The 21240-nt window shown below is 39.3% G+C and overlaps 1 long non-coding RNA gene across 1 annotated transcript in view; it reads left to right on the top strand.

The window, feature by feature from the left end:
• Nucleotides 1-659: 659 nt before the first annotated feature.
• LOC128529247 (uncharacterized) overlaps nucleotides 660-21240 on the top strand; it is a 171060-nt gene continuing 150479 nt past the window's right edge. The window contains exon 1 of the long non-coding RNA XR_008361031.1: nucleotides 660-970. This is a non-coding gene — a long non-coding RNA (uncharacterized LOC128529247). The remainder of the gene's footprint in view (nucleotides 971-21240) is intronic.

Genomic DNA, 21240 nt, shown 5'->3' with positions numbered 1-21240 from the left:
TTGTTCTGTAGAAAGAAAAAAAAAGCATGAGACGCCATTTATGTATTTATATGCCGGTCAGATGAGTGGAGTAAAATATTGGTTGTTGGTTGCTTTGTAAATTTATACAGAAATTGGAATCTACTCGTCTCTTCGAATAGATTTTTTTGAGAAATGCAGTTGTGATTATATTATTTTCGCTTGTTTTCAGCTAAGCTGAATACCCATCACATTATGCTCATATTAAGATGAGATTAATAACACGAGTAATTATTACACTTTGCAGATTAAGAATATGCTGCATAGGCAGTATCGATTCCATTCCAAGGTCCAATGAAGATGAAGATTTGCTTAATACGGTTTGCTGTAGAGATGATATTTGTTGTAATTTGTTGTTGCCTGTAATACAGAACAGGCCTTTTTAGAAAGTCTTTTTTTTTTTTTCAAACAGCATGAAATATGAGAGTATAATTCTCACCAGTGAAACCTGTCACCCAAGAAAGCTTTGTCTTACTCTCCCCTCCTTTTCTTTCCGCATTGTTCCCAGCCTAAATCAGATCTCTAGTACTCCCTCAGTGATAGACTATTAGACATATAATGGAATTTGAAGAGCATCTTTATTTAGAACAGCCATTCTGGAGATTACTGTATAAACTACCCACCTCTTCTCTTCGCCGAGCTCCGAGAGGAGAAAAAAGGGAGAAAAAAGAGAAAGCAAAGCAGATAGGTGTGGAGGCTGAAAAAGGGATGTACAGTGCGAGTTACATTGCCAGGCTTTGTGTGTTCTCATTGCAGAAGAAGGGGGAAATCAAAGCAGCGAGGGCTCCGAGAGGGACCGATGGAGAGGTGAGCTTGGCAGTGGAGGACGGCTACTTCCTGTTCCTGCTGGAGTGACCCACAGGTCTGAGGAGGAGCGAGAGACAGAGCGAGGGAGAGGGAGAGAGCGCGAGAGCGAAAGAGAGGGAGAGAGAGAGAGAGAGAAAGGGAGAGAGTGAGTATGAAATAACAAAGGGAAAGTGTGGGTACAGGGGGGAGTGAGAGGGAGAGGGGAATATTCCACACAATGTGATTGCTTTATGAAGGAGCTCAGGCCAGTCGAGAAGCAGCTGTCAAAAGGTTCAGGTCATCTTGATGAACCAGCTGTAATTGTACTGCTTGTGGACGTGATGCTCTCTTTCACTGATGTGTACTTTTAGCAGTGTTGATTCTACACTCTCTCTCCGTGCATGTCAGATTCGACTGCATTTTTAAATGTATTTCATTTATTTGTTTTGCTGATTTAAATGCTTAGCTTAATTTTTGGGACATCCGTCATTCGTGCCGCTAAATTTATTACCCTGGGATGCATTTGCACACTACCCTTAAGGATCGTGGTGTAAAAAGCAATCATGTATTTGTAGTGTATATTACAGGGATATTCTACAGTAGTTTTCATACATTTTAAAGCTTTTTTGTAATTAATGCTAGAAATAAAATGCCCTCCTAACCAGCTGCAGTCTCACATACCAGCCAAAAGAGGGCAACATGATAGCAGAATTCCTCCGCTTGCCCGAGCGCTCTTGTGGATGGCGGGTTAAACGTGTAAGTAACAATAATTTACATTTGCACTCGGAACAGCTCTCCTGCGCCGTCAGTCAGAGGTTCAAAGCAGGTCCGCGCGCCTGGCAACAAAGGAGGCTATTGTCACACGTGCGAGATCTCGCGTGCTGGAATAAAGTTCTCCGCAGTCAAGGTGTCCATGAAAGGACCTTGCCCCGGTGGCAGCCAAATAAAAACAACGGAGACATTAAATGCGCCTGTCTCCTGGAAAACAGACATCTTCACTTCTCATGCTACTGCCAGAGATGCTGCTGATAAGATTATAAGATGCGTTTGTCAAAATAAATAAATAAATAAAACAGGAGATTTTTTTAGGGAGTTAATTGAATTTAAATCGCTTCAGTGAGTGTCAAAAATCGAGTGGCATGAAAGAGTCTTAATAATTTGAATTGTAAACCGTCTTTATAAATGAGAAATCATCTTCACAGTTGAAGAGTATTTGCTCAATGTCAGAAAAGTGCACAATTCCTCTATTGCTTAAATGACTGTGTGAAACTGAGGTTGATGGATATGATCACAAAAAACCTGCTGACTTTCTCAGGTGGATTTTGATAAGGTGTTTGTACACGTTTGTATGCCTTGATACGGGGACCGAATGTACACATTTGACTAGTTTCCTTGAGGAAAAATGCATTTAAATTTTTCCAAAAAAGGTTTATTTTTGGTTACTGAGGAAAGAAGGTTCTAGTGAGAAACCCTCATATATGCGTTGCATATGGCAGTAAGATGTATCAATAATGATGTGAGTGGAGAGTACTGTACAGTATGTGTGTGTGTGTGTGTGTGTGTGTAAAGGTAAACCTACCTGTTACCTTGATGGTGGATGATTTGGCAGAAGCTGGTGCAGGATCAGTGAGCATTACTGGATCTAGTGCGTTTCTGCAACTAGCCAATAGAGGGAGGCCTCCTCAGACACTCAACCATCCAGCCCAAACTGAACACCAGTGCTGTTTCTACTTCGAAATCTATTACTGCTATTAGTCTATTTGTCTATTATTGCTATATTAGTATTATTAATAATAATATCATTTAGAATAAAACAAATATATATAATTCTTGTTGTTGATATTAACAATTATCTGACTATTATTACACATTTGTTTTGATTTCTCTATATTTTAGAATATGTGTAGCATTTTAGGTAAGCATTATATGTTCAAGCAATATTTTAAAAAATGTGTGTGTGTGTGTGTATGTATATATATATATATATATATATATATATATATATATATATATATATATATATATATATATATGCACACATACACACACACAGTATATAGATCGTTATTGATATATTACTGTCAATTGCTTTTGAATTTCCCTTGATGGCTCTTAATCGCGTATCATTCCTGTCAGTTTTACTTCCGTAACAGCAGCGCACAATGTAGCACAATTCAATTAAGCTGGACATGCTGTACAATTAGGCTTTCCTGTTACAGAATTTAACGGTAAATTACTTGCATATTTGCCAGTCATTTGTGAGTCTGGTCTGATTCATTTGATTCTCGGCTCTCGATGTTGGAGAGAGGGTGGTGTGTGTGTAGATATAATTATCTATCTATCTATCTATCTATCTATCTAGAAAGATAGAAAGATAGATAGATAGATAGACATAGATACAGTAGACATAGATAGACATAGATGCATATAGATAATCAGCCACCAATTGTACGAGTTCTCCCACTTAAAAAGATGAGAGAGGCCTGTAATTTTCATCATAGGTACTGTATATCTTACCTATGAGAGACAAAATAAGTTTAATAATAAAATCAAATTGTAGGATTTTTAAAGAATTCATTGGTAAATTCCTCTGTAAAATCAGTATTTGGTCACCTACAAACAAGCAAGATTTCTTGCTCTCACAGACCTGTAACTTCTTTAAGAGGCTCGTCTGTCCTCCACTTGTTACTTGTATTAATGGCATCTGTTATTAGTATAAAAGACACCTGTTCACAACCTCAAAAAGTCACACTCCAAACTCCACCATGGCCAAGACCAAAGAGCTGTCAAAGGAGACCAGAAACAAAATTGTAGAGACTGATCTGCAATAGGTAAGCCGCTTGGTGTGAAGAAATCAACTGTGGGAGCAGTTATTAGAAAATTGAAGACATAGAAGACCACTGATAATGTCTCTCGATCTGGGGCTCCATGCAAGATCTCACCCCGTGGGGTCAAAATGATCACAAGAACTATAAGAAAAAATCCCAGAATCACACAGGGGACCTAGTAAATGACCTGCAGATAGCTGGGACCAAAGTAACAAAGGCCACCAGGCCCGTCTGAAGTTTGCTAGAGAGCATTTGGATAATCTAGAGGAGGATTGGAAGAATGTCCTATGGTCAGATAAAACCAAAATAGAACTTTTTGGTAAAAACTCAACTTGTCGTGTTTGGAGGAGAAGGAGTGCTGAGTTGCATTCAAAGAACACCATACCTACTGTGAAGCATGGGGGTGGAAACATTATACTTTGTGGCTGTTTTTCTGCAAAGGGACCAGGACGACTGATCTGTGTAAAGGAAAGAATAAATGGGCCATGTGAGATTTTGATTGAAAACCTCTTTCCATCAGCAAGGGCATTGAAGATGAAACGTGACTGGGTTTTTCAGCATGACAATGATCCCAAACACACCACCCGGGCAACGAAGAAGTGGCTTCGTAATAATGGTCCTGAGTGGCCTAGCTAATCTCTGGATCTCAACCTCATAGAAAATCTTTGGAAGGAAGCGGAAAGTTTGTGTTGCCCAGCAAGAGCCTCAAAACATCACTGCTCTAGAGGAGATCTGCATGAAGAAGTGGGCCAAAATACCAGCAACAGTGTGTAAAAACCTTGTGAAGACTTACAGAAAACGTTTGACCTCTGTCATTGCCAACAAAGTGTATATAACAAAGTATTAAGATGAAATTTTGTTATTGACCAAATAATTATTGTCCACCATAATTTGCAAATAAATTCTTAAAAAATCCTACAATGTGATTTTCTGGATTTATTTTCTTCATTTGTCTCTCATAGTTGAGGTATACCTATGATGAAAATAACAGGCTTCTCTCATCTTTTTAAGTGGGAGAACTTGCACAATTGGTGGCTGAATAAATACTTTTTTGCCCCACTGTATGTATGCACAAAAATGGACAAATTACAGTACAGGTAACTCTGCATATTGAGTTTTGATGTAGGCAGATTTTTTCAATTTTATTTTATTCTGTTTAAGTCTTTATGTATTTAAGCTTGTGTTTAGCTAAATGTTGCATTAGGCATGTGTGTGTATATCTCCTGATCTTTTTATAAATGCAAACTACTCAACTTGAAGTCCTCCCTGCAATAGCCCATTACCAACCTTGTTTTTCTGTCTTCACTCCCCATCCACCCCCCACCCCCCAATATCTGGGTTACAGTATGAATATCTGTTGCAGAAATTTGCTGATCCGGACATTTCGTGTTATTCTAAATAGCAACAACAAAGACCTGCATGCTTTCAGTGTTTCACTAAGCTACAGTAATTGATTAGTACACACACATGACTGATACAGAAAAACTGCTGTTTCGCTTGAAATGAATTGAGACTCATTTTTATTTGTTGAACATTTTATGGGTGTAAACAAGAGTTGATTTCACCCGCAGTGTTCCTAATTGTCTTATGTTCGCATGTGTACAAATTTTCATTTGATATTTATAACTCGACTTGCATTGCAGTCAGGCGAAGTGCTAGGCATCTGTTACCACCTTCACACAAAGCAGCCTGTGCGCTTTTGTGTGGTGAGTCGTTCTCTACTACTAATGGCTGCTGGTTATTTGTTCTCCATCTCATCAAAATGTTTATTTTATTATTTTTTTTTCCCCTCACCAGTGTAAGTAGGAAGAGGAGACTGAGACAGCATGGCACAGATGTGCTCACTTTTTTTTACCCGCCTGTCTGCGTCAGTGCCGGTGAGCGAATTTGCTGCTCGGTGCTGTAACTGACACAACACCCGACACACAAGCTCTGAGCCAGAGATGGGTCTAATCGACGCTGGCAGAACATTCCCTGCTTAATTTTAGCCATAATGACTGAGAGGGGTGAAATGATACTTTAAAAAGAGGGGGAGACAAGGAGAGAAAGAGAGAGAGAGAGACGGAGGGAGAAAATAGGAGAGAACTTGGTGATTAGTTGTTCTGGAAAATCTTGGCCATGGAAGCAGAAACACTAATCCTCACTTTGGTTGGAGCCATTTTGCGCAGTAGGTCCCTGATTCCGCCCCCTCTCGATTTTAAGACCCGTGTCAAGCTCTGACTCGTCTCCCGCGTCTCGCTGCTCTCATTTCCTATGCCTTCTGGCCAACTGGGCTATTTATAAGAAATCATTTTTCTTCTCGCTTTTATTTAATTCTTTCCTACTTGTTTGATTTTCTGCCCTGGTTAGGAAGGTGGCCAGATGAGTGGGAGAGATCCAGAGGGTTCCACCACTCACAGCTTCTCACATTCTCACATGCAGAATCCTCTGCTTGTGCAACAGCCCAACTATGTTTGTCACCCTCCACCCACCCTACACACTCCCTCATACATGCACCAATAATCTCAGCTATATAGCCTTGAGCTTGACTCTTCATGTCTTTCTCTTCATCCACTTCTGTTAAAAGCACCCATCTTATTTCTGCACACGCCGTTGGCGAAGCCTGCCGCAGTGTTTACTGATTGCGAGATGGCTAACTAGGCTTCAGATCCAGATTACAGTATTTGTTTTCATTGATAGCTGTATCTAGATCAAAGCAGAGCTGAAGGCCTTTGCATTGATGCTTGTATTTCTTTTTAAACGTGTATGCCATTTCGAACGCAGTCAGACTTTATGTCAAGCTCAATAATCTTTTGTGCTTTGGTATAGTACATCTTACATACTTGCCCAGAAACCAAAAAGATTGATTTGACTCCTTATTGGTGTCTTTTGAGAATGGCTTATGTTAAATCCACTTTAGGAAAAATCTGCATAATTAAAGAAACAACTTCTTGCATGTCAAAATCGAAGATAAAGCAGCGATCATAAGATAAAGCCTTGAGACAGGATTCACATCAAGAACTGCTGTTGGTTCAATTGCAAAGCAAAACTCTGTGTCTTAAGCAAAGCTCTAAGTTCTGTTTCATATGAACTAAAACCTACAACCCGACTGTTTTAATGTAAACCCTGCCTTCGCTGAAAACGATGATTACACGCGACAGAGTGAATAGTGAAATACCTGCCACTGGAAATGTTTCCTATTACACAAGTTTTATTGTGGTTTTGCTTCTTTCTTTTTTCTTATCCCTTATTTCCTGTAAAATTAATTTCCCTGACCTTTGAGTATCCAGAGCAGCAGGACTCAAATTCCACTCTTTATTATTGCACCATTTTATTTTACTGTAAAATATGTGCACCAGGATAACGAGTGACCAGAGAATCCGCTTATTGATTTTCATTTCATGGCTTGAAATAATAATTAAAACAGAAGAAACCAGCACCTGGTTTTTAGGTTAGTAACTTTTGGGAATGAATATAAAATTGTTAAGGTTATAAATTTCATCATTGTTGCTCTCTTGGAAACAGACATGTGTTTGGTGTGTAAATTTACAGCGGTTCATATAGAAGGGAAATACAGAAGTGCGAATATGATCCCTCTCAGCCGAATTCATACCGCGCTGTAATCTGAAACATTTAATGGATTAATGACGCAGCACATGGTATTTTTCTGCCTATAATTTGCACTTCATGTTGCAGTAAAATTCTTAAAAAATAAAATAAAAAAAAGTTAATGCTTCACAAGAGATACCAAGCCACTGCTTCGCTTTTTAACTTCTATCTGTGAAACATTACCGGTGCTACATTGGCAGAGTTAAATGGCAACGGGAAAAACTGTTCACCTTTATATCTTCTCTAATGGCATGCACTGACTAATGCTCTGGACTCCTCTGTGCTAATGCATTTCAGAGTGTTGTCTTTAAGCTCTGCCATGACTGTCCTTGCCAGTCTCGTCCCATCAATCGCACCGAGGATGGGCAGACGTGGCAGGGAAAAAAAATTAATGAACTGAAACTTTTACAGGCCACAGTCACCTGCTGGCAAAAAACTTTCTCACGAGCCTTAATGCACGTTTGAAGAAAGTGTCTGCTGATAGATATTGATATAGATTTTAATAAATGTGTGAGGGATGGCACCTAAAACGCTGCCCGCATAATGCAGTTTGACAGTGTATTTGTACTAATAACCCCTTAGAGCGGTGATAAAATAGTGGGTGCTCCACTGTAGGCATGATTAATGTGGTTGGAGTAATTAAATTCCATTAGGCCCTGGGATTACCTGTGTGTGGAAGCGTGCGGCGGGCCATAGTAAGCGAGCCAGCCAGGACTCCACACACTAATGCTTTTTAAAGCGCAGCTTGCAGCCCTGGAGAAACACGCGCTAAGACAGGACATCTGCTCCCTGTTGATGGCTGATGGTATTGATGCATTCAATCATTAACATTGAAGGAGTGGAGGGTGTGTGTGTGTGGGGTGGGTGGGTGGGGGATAAAAATGAAGGTCTAAGATGCAAACAAAAAAATCTGCATAAAACAGACCTTCTGGAGAAAGCACTGTAGTCTCCTACTGGATGTCCCTGCTAGCAGGGGTCTGGCTGCAGGCAGTGCTGTCGCAGGTCTCTGTGGGAGTAGCTTATGCCTAGGTTATGATGTTGTGCTGTAGGTTTTTTTTTTTTTTTTTTTCCTGCAGCTTGTTTTTCACCCTGCACTCTGTCCTCCCTGTAGGTGAGCAGCAGCACCGCCTCCCTCCCACTGTCCCCTGCTGTTTTGCAGCAGATTCCTGAAGCCTGGCATCATTGCGGGCAGAGAGAGGCCCGCGCCCTTTGCAAATGGCTACAGTAATGACCCACTTGGGAGGCAACAGTTCAGTGTAGCTGCGGATGTGTCCAGGTGCCGCAACATAAGCATTTCATTAAATATTGAAGGAAGCGCTTTCAGTTACAGTGGCGGAAAAAAAGACATTTGGCATCTTTCCAAAAGTGACTAAATGTATGTGAGCGTGCTCTTTCTCTCAGCCTGGCACTCTCTCATTCTCCCTCTCTCTCCTTTTTTCTCTCCTCTCTCTAATCACTTTCTGGTTTTACTTGACCTTTCTTCTGCTAATTAGTTGCCTTCTTGAAATGCATTATGGGTAATCTATCTTGGGTGATCCAGCTTCCCACTTCCCGCTCCGGTAATCACTCTAAATGTATGAATGATTTATTCAGTGGAGCCATTTCTCACAATCTTAAAATACACAAACCATAAAATACAGCCCAATTATTACGTGGCTGCAGCAGGCCCTGAGCAGGTCCACGTGCGTGTGCGATGGATTCGCAGTGACATTGAACGAGAAGAGCTACATTTGATGAGAAAAACAAGGCGAAAGCTGGGAGGAACTCACAGCTGTCTCGCGACGTGGATCTCGCGGATGAGTGCAGTAATGGATGGTGTTGAGGCTCGCGTGTGAGCTCCCATGCTGTGTTAAATGCTGTCTGTACGCTGGTGTGAATACGCTGCACATGAGGTTTTCTGACTCCTTGCATGCATAATTGCTGTGTGCCGGGCTTTTCAGGTGGTGAAGAAAGCACTGCAACCAAACAGGGCACTTTAACAAACTACTGAACATTTCCTGCGCTCAGAAACACATTACACACGGGGTGCGGTGAAGCCAGCATTTAAACTTTAGACATTCGTCTGACGTATATGTTAACAAGACAGCCATTAGTAAGTGCTATTTATCATACAGATTGTCTGTGTGTCTATGTGTGTGTGTGAGTGTGTGTCAGTGTGCGCATGTGCAGTTTGCCCACTGGAAATAGGCAGAGCAGATGTGTAGAGCTGAGGCTCTTGGCTGCTGCCAGCTCCTGGGATCCCATGTTGACATGTGCCTTCAGGTGCACAACACCCCCCATTACACGCCTAACACAATTCCTCCTTTACAACAAGCATGCCCGACCACAGTGAACACGCCTCACTCTCTCACTCACTCGCTAACTTACTCTCACTCACTGTGTGTATGTGGCTATAATGAAGGAAATAAAGTAGGTGTAGAAGACACAGCACAAGAAAAAACCTGTTTGCCTGAAGTGTGATAAGTAAATACTGGTGTGTAATCATACATAGCATATATATATATATATATATATATATATATATATATATATATATATATATACACACAAATTCCAAATTCCAACAGGTATTGATTTGCATTAGTACAGGAAATCTTGCAAATTTCCTTTACACAGCTGATAATAGGATGGGTCTGCTACTTTTGCTCTGTAAAGCTTCATAAGGGCTCTATAAGGCTGGTGACTCTAAATGAAGTTCTCCTCTGCAGCAGAGGTGAGTTTTGGTCTTGCTTTCCAGAGACTGTCTTCATGAGCGCCAGTTTCATCATGCTGCTTGATGGGTTTTGCAAATGCACTTGACAATACTGAGTTCTTGCAAGAACTATTCCAGAACAGCTCGCCTTCATGTCTTAAAATAACGACTGACTGTTGTTGGTGTTGTTAATTAATTACAGAATGCCGTACGTGTTATTTCATAGTTTTGAAACCACTTATATTATAATATAATAATATGCAAAATAGTAAAGCAGCAAAAGCAGAAAAATAGAAACAATGAATTAGAAGGTGTTTCCAAACTTTTGACTGTGCGTGTGCGTGTGTGTGTGTGTGTGTGTGTGTATGTATGTCTATTAGTCATTGCATACATTTTAGGGAGCAATAATCGGAGATATCATAGTTCATTATCTATTATCTAACACATGAGCAGGGTTGGGTGTAACAGAGAGTACTTGGATCACTTTTTTGATGTAACGAATAATCTAAGGCGTTATTTCCGCCATTTAAGTACTCAGTTATTTAGTTACTTTTTCAAAAATGTAATCCGTCATTCAGAAAATGTATGGCATCCGTGAGCCAGACAGCAGTCATTCTCAATCCCTTATTGTGTGTGTGTGTGTGTGTGTGTGTGTGTGTGTGTGTGTGTGTGAAAGTCGTCCTACATGTCCCGTCCCCGATAACCCGCCCCCTTTTGTAATTCTAGCTGTTATACCCCTATCTCACCTATGCGGTTTGAAACGACGTGCAGAAAGAAGGAAACCTAATCACAGCACCAAAACTTGTGATGAATCATGATAAACCAAGGCCACCGCGCGAAACCACGCCGGTAAGATAGGGGTATTAGTAGTTAACAGATTATAGGCCAAACTTCGCTGAGTGATGATGGTAGAATAATTATAAAGGTCTTGACTTAAACAACATGCATGAGGAATCACAAAGGAGTTTTCATTTTCTGCAATGGAAAAGTACTAGAACTAGTTACTTTTATCAGAAAGTAACGCTGTAATTTTTAACATTACTTTTTAAAGTACAGTAATTTTGTAATGTAATTAGTTACTTTAAAAAGTAACGTCTCCCAACACTGCACATGAAACGTTATTGAAGGAGCTATTTCTTTCATTTAACTCTGACTTCTGTCATTTAGATGTGGTGTCTTATCCCTGATATCAGAATGCATAAATAAATGTGCATCAGTTATGCCTGATGTAAAAGCAAAAGGACACTTTATTGCTCTAAGGATTTATTCAATTTAACTCTGTAATTGCCTGCAATTCACATGCTCATTATATTACAATTTAGTGCATTTAACACCAGCTGTTATAGAGTTAATGACAGGAGCTATAGGGAGTCGCTCACATGATCCCAAATGACTCTGCACAAGGTGTAATTCCACAAATTAACTATGAGGCCTAATTCAGGAAATGTCAAAGGACTCGATGTCTACTGTAAAATGGTATGCATAGTAAGATATACAGAAGATGTACGGGGGGAGGGGGGGGGTAGTCACAGCTCAAGCTTTCTTCATTCCATGCCTAATGCTGATTATGGACATCACTTTAAATGCCTTTTTGGGTTAAGTAAATGTATTTCTTTGCAGTAAGCCTGGTGCAGGCGAGTGGAGGTGAACTGTAACAGTTTTAAAACTGAGCACAGTGATGACAAAAATATATATTTTAAATAGCATTTAAAAGGAACCACTTACATAATTTTTTTTTTATTCTGTATTAATTTCTTTGGTTTGCACACACTCAATGCAGTCCATTTTATGTAATTTGCTGGATATTTTTTCATCCCTTCCTCCCCCTCTCTTTCTCTATCTCCCTCTCTATCTCTCTGTCTGTGTGTCTTTGCTCTTGAGACATGTAGAATGAGTGGTCTAATTGTAAAGATGGCTCTGAGCAGTGTTTGTGTGTTGATTGTTTACCGCTCCTTAAGCCCCCCTCCCCACTCTCTCTCTTTCTCTCTCTCTCTCGCTCTCTCTTTCTCGGCTGTAAGTCTAAAATTTTAATTACGATGCCTGACAGGCGCAGTGCGTGATGCACGGCCCTGCATTCATCACGGCGAGAGGGCCGGTGGCGCCGGCCGCCATGCCTCGTTCCCGAACGCCGGAGCACGGGCTGAGCAGCAGGTGCCATATTACTGTGTACAGAAAAGCAATTAGGAAGCATATTGGATGAATGAGGAACGCATTAATATTAGCAAGTACATTTGTCAGTGGGTTTGATGCGAGTCTTTTTCTTTTCTTTATGCAACATTAAGATTGTGGCGCTCATAAATTCTCCGCTTAAATTGCCATCTGTTCCCCTGTCAGGCCACTCTGAAATTGAGAGGAGGGGGAGGAAAGTTTTTCTCTTCTCTCTCTCTCTCTCTCTCTCTCTCTCTCTCTCCTTCTGATCATACATATTTTTCTGTTTTTCACAGGGAGGATGTGAATTTTTTTAATTTATGTAGAGGGGACACAGCAAGTTTCCCCACATGCTTAAATCGCTCTGGCTTGTCCAAGCTCGTTCCACTTCTTGGTGCCAGATCAAAAAAAAAAAAAAAAAAGACAGAAAAGAAATCCAGTAAGAGATATATTTAACTCAGTTTTATATTTAATTAAATCCAATGTGCAGACGGTAGAATATCCCTTGGCAACGTTGCATTTCAAGGCACAGCATCAGAGCTGTGTGTGGATGGTGTGGCTTACAGGAAGGGGTGCACTCTGTCTTCTTCTCCTTTTCTTTTTCTATCTCATTGTCTTTGGGAGAGGAAGAGCTCAAAGCTTCAGTGTCTTTGGCACAGTGGCCGTGTTCTCAGGGCTATCATCTCAATAACATGGGCGGCTTAATGACGGCACGTCCACGCGCTGTCACTAGGAGATTACTGTCAGCATGTCCTGTGGCTATGGGGTGGGTGTGGGGGCGGGGGTGGTATGGGTGGCGGGGGGGTGGGGGGGTGGGGGGAGTTTAGGTGTTGTGTTTTGGGGTTGGAGGGGTACACAGAGCCCCATGGTAATTAGTCCGCCTGCAGTGTGTGTTAAGTGGACTATGAAGGCAGCACAGTTGCAGAGGCATCACGCTTACTGTTCATCTATATCTTGATTTGTCTATAGACATAATTCACTAGTCAGTATAAGTAAGTGGACACATAGATAATAAGAGACTATTTAATTCATAATTAATAGGAATTCGTTTTAGAATTAGGCCTCAGTGTTAAACCTAACAGGAGCTAGTAATTTAATAATATAAGTACGTATTAATTAGTACAGTAAGTCTTATTACTGTACCTATGTAGGGTTTGGGGTTTGAGCAGAAAAGGAGGTTGCAGTACTATAGACGCTCCCTGATATGGTGATATACATACTGTACTTTGCAATCGATTAAAGCATACTCATGAACCTGTGATGAGTCATGACTTTAAACAATCTTTTTAATATTTTTTTTTGTTTGTTATTTCTGCCATGTAAAGTTAGAAGCTGATTATATTTATCCCAGATTCACAGTCTTGTGCTTCACATGAAGTACAAGCTATGGACAAGAGGAGAATCAAACAATGGTGACAAGACTACAAAGTCCGAAAATAATAAGTACAGATTATATCAATAAGTAGCCATTTAATTTTTATGATTGTGTTATTTAAATCATTAACAGAGCGCATGTCTAGAAAGTATAGAATGGTCACAATTAGTGCTGCACAATTAATCGCACAAAGATTGAAATCTCAATATGGACCTGTGCAATTATTTCATTGATGAAGGCTGCAATTTTCTGTGGTTAATAAATGCATAGACGGGAATTAAACATTTTTTGGGGGCAATAAATAAATATGGACAATATCCTCCTAATGACATCATTTTTGCCATTATTTATTGTTTGCATAGATAAAAACATTTAAATTTAAATGATACATTTAATAAAAAAATATAGATTTTTTTTGTGAAAACTGCAGTGTGATTTTTTTTTTTTTCGGAACAAATCGTGCAGCCCTAGTCACAATGCCTTTGGTTTGTTGTGGCAATTTATATTTCCGCCTTCACTGTTACGAAAGCACAATATTGCGATAATGATCAACCATCAGTATGTTGTGCAGACCAGATATGTAATGTTTTAACTTGATTGGTAATTAAATTAAATTCTTAAGATGGACATGCTTATACAAGTCATGCCCTCTCAGAAAGAAAACAAAACAGAACAAACAAACAGAAAAAATTTGGGACAGGGAAAAATGTATTAACTTACATATCGTTATATAATCGATTGTGTTGTATGGCAATTCAAAAACGATTTTTAAAACAATTGCCTATTATATGTATATATACGTGTTTATACACTGTTCCTTTATAATCCCAGATTTATTGCACTCTAAACTATTGAAAAAGGTGTATATATATAAATATATAAATAAATAGATAGATAAGGTTAGGCCAATGAAAGGAAGGGCAGAATTATATATACAAATTGCAATACAAATTGAATCAGCACCCAGGTATCACAACAATATTGTATCAGGATTTTTCTTACTAGTGTGTTACCCTCAAGCCTACAACATTGAATTATTCACATGTCAACATAATTAAAGTGTACATTAAAAAAACGTACATTATCACCCCAGTGAGAAGCGACACTTTGGTACCCTTTTTTCTGAAAAGCATTTTTTTCTGAATAGTTTCGGTGCACTGATGATGAAGGATAAAGTTTTTCTTAAAGGATTTGATTTGGGAGATGGCTATAAAAAGTCTTGGAAGATTTCAGTGGCTGTTAGCGAAGGCTTAAGTAAGACGATTGCAGTGTTTCTGCATTAATGGAGTGGAAAATTTTCAGTTGATTTCTTTGGTGTGGTCACCAGGCCAGAAAAAAGCTTTCCTTACAGCATCTGTTATAAATATAAAATATTATATTTGTTACAAAATAGTGTGTGTAATATCTGTTACAAAATATTTTCCCTTTGCAGGATAATTCTTTTGCTAACTTTATTGGCAATCCAGAATGTAGTAAAGTTGTCAGTGGCTGTTGTGATAATTTGTTTAGCAGACGAAAAGAGATTAAGGATCAAAGGAGAAATAAAAATTTTTGGCCAATGAAGGGCAGACTTCTTCTCAAAGCTATCATGTTTATTACAGTTTCTGATTTAACAGACCTCCCTGTTTGGTATTTCTGGCTAGAATTGTGTGCACTTTTTAAAAATTTTTCCTGGGTGGTACATGATAATTAGTGCCTTTTGCAAACAGTGCTTCAAATTTTATTCCATAAAGGAAAGAAAGTGAAAAGAGCTAAAAAATGGTTTTGCTGAAGATTTGCATTTGCTATTGGTTTGTGTGTGTGTGTTTGTGTGTGCATGTTTCTGTGTTGTGTGTGTGTGTGTGTGTGTGTGTGTGTGTTTGTGCGTGTATGTGTGGAGGCATATCATCAAACCGTGTATACCTGCGGGTCCTTTTGCTTTCACATTTTGCATTCTTCTCATCAGTAACAAGTCAGAAGTTTATCTTTGTACTATTGTAGCTAAAGCTCTCAACAGGTCTCTATGTGATCCCATGCTGTTATCCCGGCTGATACCATACCATTGTTATTCATGGCGTGTTTCCCCCCCCCCCACTCATCTTGTCTTCCCACATAACTTGATTTATGAATTGCTGTGTAACCTCTTTTAAGAGTGTTTTCTAATTGATATAATTCACTCCTGTGGGGTGTTTCCTCCTATTAAAGAATATCTTAAAAGCAAAGTTGGTTAAAGCATTAATAATCTACTCGTTGGCTAAGCATGCACAGAAATCACACGGTCCATAGGGGGCGCATGAAGCCATTATTAATATTAAAGATGATCGTCCTTACTGTTGGTGGGTGTCCCATTGATGCTTTATCATGTACTGTAGTTTCTCTTCTACATTCTCCATGTGGATTGATCTGTGATGATATACATGATTCACTTATTTGATTCATCCATTCAATGCCACTTTATTTGACTATGGTGCCCAGTTTGTGAGAGCCAGGATGGCTCCTGTTTCATCTGAAGTTTGGTGAACCGTCCCTTCAGGGGGCACTTATTTTCCACCTCTGTGAAGGTTGTTTGTTATTTTGCTCCCTGTCTTTCCCTCCATCTCCTTTCTCTCCTCACACTTTTTCTCTCACCTCCTAATTCGTAGTATGATGACAATAACATGCACGACAGCCTCAGTGAGACCTTTCCAAATGCTGCTGGCCACCCACTCCCTTGCCAAGGTCAGCACTAAAAGGCGTCTCACTCCTCTCCCGGTGTCTTCGTCCCTGCTTCGGCATGCTGCCTAGCTCTGAAAGATACAATTTTCTTCAAATGCACCTCTCGGACTAGTTTGTCTATTTCTGAGCTGCCCTTTTCCAATGAGGCAGAGACTCTCTGTGTCACGCTGTCTAGCGCAAATCACACGCCAGGGCCAGAATCTGAGGGGGACAATTTGCCAGTGGTATGCATGAGTAAGCTGGGAATTTCTCCATTTAGAGTGACCAGACTGCTCCTTGACAAGCTGATGAGAAGCTGAAGAGAGAGAGAAACAATATAGAATCACTTCAACTCACCGTTGACATTTGCCAGTGCTGAATGTTGCGCTGTGGCTGTGGTTCTGAATAGAGGGGACAAGTTTCAGATGGCTTTTGCCACATTTGATCATTCTCTAAAGCAGGTGCTGTCCAGAGCTAGCGCTGCTACTAGGTGCTTCCTTGTGTGTTGTTTATGGTTGTCATGCGTTTTGTTTGCAGTGGAAAAACTGAAAAACGGACAAAACAAAGTGTAATTTCACAGAATAAAATATAATAAAATAAACTAGAAGACTATAGGATTCAATAGATAAATTATGAATAGAATAGTCTATAGGATTAACCAGAGAACTGGTTATTAATACATAGAATGGAACATGATAAAATAGTTGTTGTTGCCACCCTGGAGGGGTCAGCCAAAAGGCAGACCATACGATGATGTCAGATGCCCTTCCTGATGCAACCGTCCCATTTTACCAAGACTTAGGACCAGTACTACATACAGTAGCGAATTGAACCCAGGCCTTCTGCATGGGTTGAAAGAAACCTACCACTGGGCCACCAATGCCAAGGCATAGCATGGGAATTAATAGAATAGAATAGAAGGTATATTATAAGACTGAAAATTATAACATTTGATTTATCAGGACAGAGTGGAATAAAAAGAATTAAATAGAATTAAAGCTGGAAAATCAGGAACAAAGAAAAACAGAATATATTGTCACAAAACAGAATAGACTATAGGTCTATAGGAATAAATAGATAAACTGGGATCTAATATCATAGAATAGAATATGACATAATTGAATAAGATTTAATAAAAGGTACCGTATTTAATAGCAGGAGCTTAAAATTTATGGGATAAGATTGGATTTAGAAATGGAATGGAATTTAATTGAAGTGAAAGGAAGGGAATAGAATAGAATTCTGGGAAACTATAGTTATAGGATTAAATACATAAACTGAAAAACAATATTACAGAATAGGACATGATAAAGTAAAATAAAATGCATTATAATGTATTAGAATAGAATGGGAAAAAGGAATATGATTTAAAATTTATAACAGACTGAAAATAAAATAAATAGAATAAAATAGACCAGAATAGAATAAAATAAATGCTAACAATTTAGGACTGGACAAAATGGAATAGGATGGCATGTGATAGGATAAAACTGGATTAATGGAATGGAATACAATATAATGGACTGTGAGTCTATAGGATTAAAATGATAAACTGAGATTTAACATCATGGCATAGAATAGGGAAAAAGGTGAAATGGGATTAGGGGAATGGAATTGAATAGAATGCACAAAAATAGAATCTGACATAACAAAAGAGTATAAAGTAAAATAGGTAGAGTGGGATGTAATATTGTAGATAATAATATCTATAGAATAGAGCAATAGGATATGATGAAATATCTAAAATAATATGAAGAAATTCAATAGAATGGAATAGGATTAAATAGATAGACTCAGGTTTAATATAACAGATGAGAATGGGACATAATGGAATAAATATACATGGAATATATACATAATAAAGGGTAAGTGATAGAACATGATAAATTAGGGTTTAGTATCATAGACTAGAATAGAATAGACTGATAAGATTTAATACAAAAAAGTATATAATTAAAGAGGCTGGAAAATAAATGATAGATGTGATAGGATAGGATATGGTAGGTTAGGATCAGATAGAATGAAGACTAATTAGATAAACTAAGATTCAGGGTCATAGAATAGAAAATAATATTATTTCTTATAATAGAAGATGCGCCAAAAAATAGAATTGTGTAGTATAGATTAAAATAGGACATAGTGAAAAGTATGTAATAAAACAACATAATTAAATAGGATTTTAATACCACAAAATAGAATTAAATGAAATAGAATAGAATAGAATATATTTTTGAGGAAACTATAGGATTAAATAGAATATAATAAAGCAGTGACAGTATATAATTCTATATAGTCTATATAGTCTATATAGCAGGGCCTGATGTTACTGTACTCTGGTTTAAATCTAAACAAACATATGGGATCTCCATGGAAAATATGTGCTTACAAAAGGATATATGTATATTATTTCACTAAAACTTTATTACAGAGCTGGAGTTAGTACAAGTACAAGTCAACACCCCTCCCCCCTTTAACGCGTGTTGAAAAGAAGAACGTTCATTTACTTGAAGAAAGCTAGCAACTACCGTATTACAAAGATCACTTTCTGACAGTTATCTTTTTCATTTCTAAACGTATATAAGTACTTGTCCTTGTTTCACGCAGGTGCATATGCTGTATATATGCTCGTAAACCCATTCAGAGAGAGCACTCAAACATCACCTTCATTTTCATAAGCGTTTTTCTTTTTTCTGGTTAGCTGAAAAAAAAAAATAAACAAGAAAGTACTTCTCTCTTTTCTTTCATCAGAGAGCACTTGCTCGAGGTGCAGTTATGCAGTTTCCTCATATACAGCAGCATGTGTTCAGTCCTGTTTTAGCCCACGCTGAGTAAAGCTGCAGACATGTTTTAAAAGGCAGCACATGAAAACTCGAGTAGTCCCACATTGTCTATGAAAGAGCTTATAAATCCTCCATGTTCCCTTTAAAACTTCGCTTTCCACACCGGAGCTTCCTGTAGTACGAGGTGGAGATTCATGTCTGTCACAGTCAGCATGCCTCTTCACCAGCATAAACAAGCAAATTGAGTGAAGATGAGAGTTCTCCTATAGGACTGATTTTATTTATTTATTTTTCTCTAGAAAGGAGCTTGCTGGTGTTTTGAGTACATGCTGAGCTGGTTAGTGTCGCTATCTTGAGAAAAAGAAAGAAAGAAAGAAAAAAAAAGAACGAATGAAAGAAAAAACAGTAATTTTTTTTGCTCTCTTTAGAGCCTCAAAGAGCCCCCTGAGATGTTCTTGTTAGCTCAGATGCGGAATCCCATTTTTAGAATACACACCTATTTGTAAGTTTGTGTGTGTATGTGTGTGTTTGTGTGTGTGTGTGTGAGAGAGAGAGAGACACCCTCCAGCCAGCATCATGATCAGGATGAGCCCTAACCTTGATCAATACCTCACTATGGATCGCTCCAAACCCCAACGCTTCTGCACTCTTTTTATTTTAATATCATGGCTGTTTGAACACTGTAGCCAGGGGCCCTTGCAGAAATGGGCTCTAACTGTGCTACACACATACCCACACACTCACGGTCTCTCCTTCCCTGCTTTAGTCTCCTACTCACTTTCTCACTCTCATTTTCCCCTCTCTTTCTCTATTTCTGCCTTTGTAAGGGGTCATTTTACAGGAAAAAAAAGAATACACAAGGCCCTGGGCAGAAGAGCATAGGACAACTGTGTCATTTACCTGTGTTCTCTCCATTCCACTTGGGGCAGGGGGGAGAGAAATAAAATAAAACAACAACAATAACAACAACGGTCTTGCCCTCAACACAAACACACATCAAAGCGAACTTATTTTTGGAAGCGGCTAAAAATGCTGAAGGTTTTTAATCATTTCCCCCGTGCTCTGCTAAGCCTCTGAGTGTGTTTAAGGGCTGAGCTGAATTCGAGCACTCTAACAGCACGGACTCTCACGCTAGGACACCACGGCGCAACAACAACAGCCTTTGTTTTTAAATACCTTCTGTGGTGCTTTTCTAATCTCTTCTTTGATCGCATTTAAAGACCTCTTGGGCAAATGGAGCCCAAAGGCAGTTAAAAAAAAAAAAAAAAAGAAGAAAAACCATGTTCAGGTTATAAAAGTGCTGGCATGGTACAGCGTACCACAGTGTACTATATGATATAAAAAGGCATTGTGATAACATATATAGGAGGCGTACATACATGTGAGATACACCAGAGATGACCGAAATGTGTGTAAGGGGTTAGGGAGTGCGTCAGGGCCCAGACATGAGGCAGGAGGAAGATGAAGATAAGGGCGAGAAACGGGCGTATGATGCAGAATATGGGACCGAAGGAGTTGTACCCATCATATCACACACACACATACACGCACTAGGTCTTTACACACTTATTAATACACGCAGATGGATATTAAGCGTCTTTGTTCTCAACATCCCAAACCGCCGCATGCTTCAAACCGGGTGTGTGCGCATCTCATTCGTACACCTGCCATCATAATTGCCCATAAACAATGGGCCATAAAATACACTTTACAAGGTGATTGCACAGCCCACCATCCAAATGGTGCTACTGTTTACCTTTTTCTTTCCTTTTTTTATGTGTCTGTATTTAGCGATGTGCAAATCTATCCCGCTCAGGTTGTTATGCCTGATTTTTTTTTGGTATTCAGCAAGGTAACGGAGAGACACTACTATTAAATCAATCCAATCCAATCCAGCCATCCCAGTGTGACCTCATAGCCCATGTCAGCTCATCTCCCATCATGCAATGCTGTAAATGAGTGCAGATCGTGCAGCAGCTGGCTCCTGGCACTGTCATCGTCCCTCCTGTCTCTCCTCATCTGCTGCTTTCCTCTCTTCCCCTCTGTCTCTTATCACTCTCCTACCTGCTCTTTCTCTCTCTCTCTCTCTCTCTCTCTCCTTCTCTCTTTCTCTTTTCCTGGCTGATCTCGCTCGTGGGCTGCGGTATATCTGACAGTCCCTGTGAGCGTTGCCTCTACTCATTATAAAATGACCCTAAGCCCAAACCTACTCTGTGCCAGAAAACAGGTGCGACAGCTACCTCTCCTGCCATGTTGCGAAGGAGACGAATCAAGTTCCTTCCAGGATGTGACAAAACAAGGAACAAAGAAAGATGCTTAAAAGTATAATTTGCTCCCGCTCGCTGAGCCGTA

This window comes from Clarias gariepinus, chromosome 8 (assembly GCF_024256425.1).
Source record: "Clarias gariepinus isolate MV-2021 ecotype Netherlands chromosome 8, CGAR_prim_01v2, whole genome shotgun sequence".
Taxonomy (NCBI): Eukaryota; Metazoa; Chordata; class Actinopteri; order Siluriformes; family Clariidae; genus Clarias; species Clarias gariepinus.
This window is presented reverse-complemented; position numbering and strand designations above follow the sequence as displayed.